The 7,500-nt window shown below is 54.9% G+C and overlaps 1 long non-coding RNA gene across 3 annotated transcripts in view; it reads right to left on the bottom strand.

The window, feature by feature from the left end:
* Positions 1-3,221: 3,221 nt before the first annotated feature.
* The window catches only part of LOC144610949 (uncharacterized), a 218,034-nt gene continuing 213,755 nt past the window's right edge, over positions 3,222-7,500 (bottom strand). For all 3 annotated transcript variants that reach the window (XR_013549463.1, XR_013549462.1, XR_013549461.1), the window contains one exon: positions 3,222-3,309. This is a non-coding gene — a long non-coding RNA (uncharacterized LOC144610949). The remainder of the gene's footprint in view (positions 3,310-7,500) is intronic.

Raw genomic sequence — 7,500 nt, 5'->3', positions numbered from 1 at the left:
TGCTGCCCGACCCGCTGAGTTACTCCGTCACTCTGTGCCACCAGTCAGTGTGTAACGTGGGCTGCTGGGCTGGACCTGATTAGCTGCTTTGGTGGAATCAGCCTTGTGGGCTCATTAGGACGGGAATCAATGGTCTTGTGACACACATTGATTCGCCGCTGTCTCAGAATAAACAGAACTGGAGTACCGCAGAAACGGAGTGTCCGTGTACAGCACCCACCCCCACACACACACACCCCACACACACACACACACACACACACACCCCACACACACACACACCCCACACACCCCACACACATACACACAGGGAGAACGTACAAACTCTGTACAGACAGCATCCGTAGTCAGGATTGAACCTGGGTCTCTGGTGCTGTGAGGCAGCAACTCTACCACTGCACCACTGTGTCATTTTGTGTGTGTAAGGTATGTGTGTTTGTGCGCATATGTCTATGTGTGTCTGCGTGTGCGCGTGTGTGCGTCTGTGTCTGCGTGTGTGTGTGCATGTGTGTGAGGTATGTGCGTGTGCGTGCGAGGTATGTGCGTGTGTGTGAGGTATGTGTGTGTGCGTGTGCGAGGTATGTGCGTGTGTGTGTGTACGTATGATGATATTTCTTTGCGTGTGTGTGCACTGTGGTAATGATGGGTTGCCCAAGGACCTGCCCCTACACCGACCGCACTGACACCAGCCTCTGGGTGAAGACAGTCACACAGAACAGTACAGAGCAGGAACACAGCAAGATGTAGCCGAGTCCATCACACAGGCCAGCCTCCCCTCAACCCCCACCATCCACCCCATCTACACCACGCTGCCTCGGGAGGGCAGACAACATCATCAAGGACCCCTCACACCCCTCACTCCCTCTTCTCCCCTCAATCAGACAGTAGATACAGAAGCTTGAAAGCACACACCACCAGATTCAGCAACAGCCTCTTCCCCGCTGTTTCCATTCTACTGAATGGTCTCTCATTAACTACGGTGTGGTCCCAATCTCTCAACCAACCTCATTGCACTTTTTTACCTGCACTTTCTCTGTGGCTGCATTCTATAGTCTGGTATCGTTCTCTTTGCACTTCTTGTTCCTGGTGAAAACCTTCTCATCTGGTGTCCAGATGTAAACACATAGACCATGGAACAGTACAGCACAGGGACAGGCCCTTCGGCCCACAATGTCTGTGCCAAACGTGATGCCACGTTAAACTAACCTCTGCCTGCATATCCTAGTGTGTATCGAATAGTCTCTTAAACTCTCCTGGCACCCTCTACACAAAACGTCCCACATGTTTAAACTTTGCCCCTCTCACCTTAAAGCAATGTCCTCCAGTCTTTGACATTTTCACCTTGGGAAAAGGTTCTGACTGTCTACCCTCTCTAGGCTGCTCAAGATTTACAGTATACACATCTATCAAGTTTCCCCTCTACCTCCCATTATCCCGGCAACCCTCTAATCCAGGCAACTTCCTGGTCAATCTCCCCTGCACCCTCTCCAAAGCCTCCCCATCCTTCCTGTAATGAGGTGCGACCAGAACTGTACACAATACTCCACACGAGCGGTCTCTGTAGCTGCCCTGGTGAGGTGGCTGTAGCTGGGAGATGCTCGCTCAGGCAGCTTTACCAACATGTACAATTGGTCTTTCAAAAAGACGCCTTTATTCAATAAAAGCTCGAGGGCATGCAAGGCCAGAGAATGCCGCAACGTGTCAGAAATATCCTCTGGTTCAGCAACGCTCCTGCAAATCCTTTTACAAATGAGATCAGGGGAGGTCAGCTCGGCACAAGATTTTGTTCTTTCAAGTAAAACAGAGACTTGTATTTCTGATGCACTGTTACAGTCCTGGGTCAGACCCATTGAGCACAGTATCCCATCACCACCCCCTCCCCAGATGACAGGGAGCAGCTTCTGCTGACATGGGGACAGACAGGCCCGGGGAGAGGTCATAGGGTCATAAGGGATAGGAGCAGAATTAGGCCATTCGGCCCATCAAGTCTACTCCGCCATTCAATCATGGACGATCTATCTCTCCCTCCTAACCCCACTCTCCTGCCTTCTCCCCGTAACCCCTGACAACTGTACCAATCCAGAATCTTTCTATCTCTGTCTTAAAAATATCTACTGCCTTGGGCTCCACAGCCGTCTGTGGCAATGAATCCCACCCCACCCCCAACACCCCACCCCCACCCCCAACACCCCACCCCCACCCCCACCCCCACCCCACCCCCAACACCCCACCCCCACCACCCCACCCACACCCCACCCCACCCACACCCCCAACACCCCACCCCCACCTCCATCACCCCACCCCCAACACCCCACCCCACCCACACCCCCAACACCCCACCCCCAACACCCCACCCCACCCACACCCCACCCCCACCCCCATCACCCCACACCCCCAACACCCCACCCCACCACCCCACACCACCCACACCTCACCCCCACCCCCATCACCCCACCCCACCCACACCCCCAACACCCCACCCCCACCCCCACCCCACCCACACCCCCAACACCCCACCCCCACCCCACCCCCACTCACCACCCTCTGACTGAAAAAAATCCTCCTCATCGACCTTCCTGAGGGAACGTCCTTTAATTCTTAGGCTGTGACCTCTAGTCCTAGACTCTCCCAATACGGGAAACATCCTCTCCACATCCACTCTTTCCAGGCCTTTCACTATTCAGTAAGTTTCACTTAGATCCCCCCTCTTGCTTCTGAACTCCAGCGAGTTTATGTCCACCCAGTCATTAGTTCTGTTTATCATTGTCACGTGTACCGAGGTACAGTAGAAAGCCTTTGTGTTGCGTTCTATCCAGTCAGTGAAACATACTTTGCATGATTACACTTGTGTCATCAACAGTGTACAGATGCAGAATAAAGCAAATAACATTTAGTATAAGATCAAGTCCAGGAAAGTCTGATTAAAGATAGACCGAGGGTCTCCAATGAGATAGAAGCTAGGCCAGGACTGCCATCGATAAATCCACCTCAAACACTGAAGAGCTTTCTCCAAACCAATGACACACAGACATCTACTTCCCCGCCTGCGATGGCTCGACCTTGAATTACTGATCAAACGCAGGCACAGTTGACCAACAGAATGATCCACAAGCCTCAAGCTCAGTGCCTGCAACGTTCTGCACCAACTCACACTGCCCACGGTGGTCCCGGCAATGACAGAGACCAGTGGTCCCCGAGCGCACAGGAGGGTGCGAGTCTGACTGACCTGCACTGAATCTTGGCCAACCGCCGGTATCTCTGGCTCCCAAGAGATGGCCCTGTCTCCTGACAGTGACGAGCGAACATATACTGGAAGGGAACAAGACACAATGATCAGCCGGGAACCTGGGACTGGATCAGCTACATTGGCCTCTCACGCTCCACCTCACACAACTGCGCCCAACCCAACCCCACCCCCAACACCCCACCCCCACCCTCACCCCCAACACCCCACCCCCCACTCCCAACACCCCACCCCCACCCCCACCCCACCCCCACCCCCAACACCCCACCCCCACCCCCACCCCCACCCTCACCCCCAACACCCCACCCCCACCCCCACCCCCACCCCAACACCCCACCCCCCACTCCCAACACCCCACCCCCACCCCAACACCCCACCCCCAACACCACCCCCCCAACCCAACTCCCCCACCCCACACAACTGCGCCTCCCACCCCCACCCCACCCTCAACCCACTCCCACCCCCACCCTCAACCCACCCCACTCCCCACCCCACCCCCACCCTCAACCCACCCCCACTCTCACCCCCACCCCCAACACCCCACCCCCACCACAACACCCCACCCCACCCCACAAACACCCCCAACACCCCACCCCCACCCTCAACCCACCCCCACCCCCAACACTCCACCCCCACCCCAACCCACCCCACCCTGCTTTGCCCCGCCCACCTCACCCTGCTCCACCCAGCCCCTCCTCTATGATGGGGGTCTGAAGAAGGGTCTTGACCCGAAGCACCACCCATTCATTCTATCCAGAGATGCTGCCTGTCCCGCTGAGTTACTCCAGCATTTTATGTCTTTCTTTGGTGTAAACCAGCATCTGCAGTTACTTCCTATATATATATATATATATAGTGTGTGTGTGTATATATATATATAAATATAGATATTAAAAAATATATGTATCTCAAACTCCTTTTTTGTTTAGTATGTTTTACAGAATACTATCTTTATATATCTGTTGTGCTGCTGCAAGTAAGAATTTAATTGCGTAGAAAGTAACTGCAGATGCTAGTTTACACCAAAGATAGACACAAAGTGCTGGAGTAACTCAGCGGGACAGGCAGCATCTCTGGAGAGAAGGAATGGGTGACGTTTCAGGTCGAGACTTTCTTCAGACATTCAGGGCAATTTCATTGTTCCCTTTCATTTGGCAATAATCACTCTTGGCTCTGATCCTGGCCTTGGCTAGTCCTACCTTCCCCCTCTGGTCACGTCCTCAGTGACGAGACCACAACGTGCCTCTCCCACCCCAGCTGGAGATGACAATAGAACCTAACGAATGACTGTCTTGGAAGCCTATCCTGCCTAGTCAAACCGCATGTCAAAAACCTCGGCATGATATTTGACTCTGCGTTAAAATTTGATAAGCAAGTCAACGCTGTGGTAAAAGCCAGCTTCTTCCAACTTCGAACCATAGCTAAAATCAAACCTTTCCTCCAATTCGACGACACAGAAAAAATCATTCACGCTTTCATTTCCTCCCGCCTAGACTACTGCAACTCCCTATACACTGGGATCAGCCAATCTTCCCTGTCCCGCCTGCAACTGGTCCAAAACGCCGCAGCGAGACTCCTGACGGGTACCCGTAAAAGGGACCACATCACCCCGATTCTGGCCTCTCTCCACTGGCTCCCTGTACGGTACAGAATCAACTTCAAGCTCCTCCTATTCACGTATAAAGCCCTAAATGGACATTCCCCCCCCTACATCAAAAATCTTCTAACCCCCCTCTCTAACTCCAGGTCCCTCAGGTCGGCCGACTTGGGGCTACTCACTATCCCGCGGTCTAGGCTTAAGCTCAGGGGTGACCGCGCTTTTGCGGTTGCAGCTCCTAGACTGTGGAACAGCATCCCTCTCCCCATCAGAACTGCCCCCTCCATCGACTCCTTTAAGTCCAGGCTCAAAACCTATTTCTACTCCCTAGCGTTTGAGGCTCATTGAGGAGGCGCTGTGAACTGTATGCGTGCTACTGTATGTTTCATTTTTTTCCTTAGTGGGTTGTTTTTAAATGTGCTATACAAATAAAATTGACTTGACTTGACTTGCCCTACATGGGTATAATTCCATTTGCTGCCATTATCATTGAGCATCAGACACGCCTCATCGTGCACAACAGAGATGGCCACTCTGCTCATCTCTCTGCCTCTCCCTCTCCCTCAGAGTCACACTCATTGAGCTGACAGCTTGGAAACAGGCCCTTTGGCCCGTCTTGCCCCCTGCCGACCATGTAGGCAGACTGGCAGCATTGCCCTGTAACCATCTGGTCTCCCTGCACTGCTGTGCTGAGGGTGTATCACTGCACGGGGGTCAGTCTACAACCTCACCCTCCAACAACGGGCACTTTCCGGGACCGCTGGGCGGGAGGTTTGGTGACGAGCGGAGGCAGAGGTGGGCCGAAGGTATTCTCAATACGGATGGGGAAATAACAATTTAATATTCAGTGTTTAAGAATATTTGCTTTATTTTGTATTATGGTGGTGGGTTTGTTTGTATTTCTGTACTGCACATATCACTTTTGTAAATAGTTGATTAAGATTAATTTTGGTTTAAAAAGCATCTGGGCACTAACCCTGGTGGGGGCTGTGGACAGAGTTTGCCAATGGCCCATCCCTGGCAGACGTTGAGGGCAGAGAGATGGCTTCCTTTAACTTAGATTCGTTTAGGGATACAGCGTGGAAACAGGCCCTTCGGCCCACCGAGTCCAGGCCGACCAGCGATCGCCCATTCACAAGTTCCATCCACCACTCCAGGGGCAATTTACAGAGGCTGATGAACACACAAACACGCACGTCTTTGGGATGTGGGAGGAAACCGGAGCACCCGGAGAAAACCCACGTGGTCACGGGGAGAACGTGCAAACTCCACACAGACGGGGGTGGGATAGGCCTGGTGTAGTAGTGGTCAGTGTGGGGTGGGGGGGTCAGTGTGGGTCAGTGTGGGGTGGGGGGGTCAGTGTGGGTCAGTGTGGGGTGGGGGGTCAGTGTGGGGTGGGGGGGGGTCAGTGTGGGTCAGTGTGGGGTGGGGGGTCAGTGTGGGGTGGGGGGGGGTCAGTGTGGGTCAGTGTGGGGTGGGGGGGTCAGTGTGGGGTGGGGGGTTAGTGGGGGTCAGTGTGGGGTGGGGGGGTGTCAGTGTGGGGTGGGGGGTCAGTGTGGGTCAGTGTGGGGTGGGGGGTCAGTGTGGGGTGGGGGGGGCAGTGTGGGGTGGGGGGTCAGTGTGGGTCAGTGTGGGGTGGGGGGTGTCAGTGTGGGGTGGGGGTGTCAGTGTGGGGTGGGGGTGTCAGTGTGGGGTGGGGGTGTCAGTGTGGGGTGGGGGTGTCAGTGTGGGGTGGGGGTGTCAGTGTGAGGTGGGGAGGGGTCAGTGTGAGGTGGGGAGGGGTCAGTGTGGGTCAGTGTGGGGTGGGGGGGTGCCAGTGTAGGGTGGGGAGGGGTCAGTGTGGGGTGAGGGGTGGGTCAGTGTGGGGTGGGGGTGTCAGTGTGGGGTGGGGAGTCAGTGTGGGGTGAGGGGTGGGGGTGTCAGTGTGGGGTGGGGGGTCAGTGTGGGGAGGGGTCAGTGTGGGTCAGTGTGGGGTGGGGGTGTCAGTGTGGGGTGGGGGGTCAGTGTGGGGAGGGGTCAGTGTGGGTCAGTGTGGGTCAGTGTGGGGTGGGGGTTGTCAGTGTGGGGTGGGGGGTCAGTGTAGGGTGGGGAGGGGTCAGTGTGGGTCAGTGTGGGGTGGGGGGGTTGTCAGTGTCAGTGTGTAACAGGGCGTGCTGCCTTCCATGACCACACACACCAGTGTGAAGTATTAATAGACACCTTGGTGTGTGAAACTGTGCGTAGAGTTTCACTGGGGCAGACATTGCAGGCAGCTACAATGAAGTAATCTCTCTGACAATTACACCAGTGATTCACGGCACGTAAAATGGAGCAGTTGTCACGGCAACAGAGGAGAGTGGAGCTGCTGCTCTGGAACCTGGGTGGGGAGTTGCTGCCGTCACCAGCAAGGGCGAGAGGACTCAGCGTTACTGTGGCACGAGGGAGGAGGAGAGTAGAGTAGAGCAGACGGACTGGGGCACGGCGTTCAGGCAAACTACTGCGGTTACAAGTCAGTGCACAAACGGACACAGAGTGCTGGAGTAACTCAGCGGGTCAGGCAGCATCTCTGGGGAACACGGATAGGTGACGTTTTGAGTTGAGATCCTTCAGGCATTGTGCAGTGGGGAGGCAGATTGCATCACCTGACATTGACTGCCCATTGAACACACTTCCATGTGTC

The sequence above is a fragment of the Rhinoraja longicauda genome, chromosome 38 (genome assembly GCF_053455715.1).
Source record: "Rhinoraja longicauda isolate Sanriku21f chromosome 38, sRhiLon1.1, whole genome shotgun sequence".
Lineage (NCBI taxonomy): Eukaryota > Metazoa > Chordata > Chondrichthyes > Rajiformes > Arhynchobatidae > Rhinoraja > Rhinoraja longicauda.
This window is presented reverse-complemented; position numbering and strand designations above follow the sequence as displayed.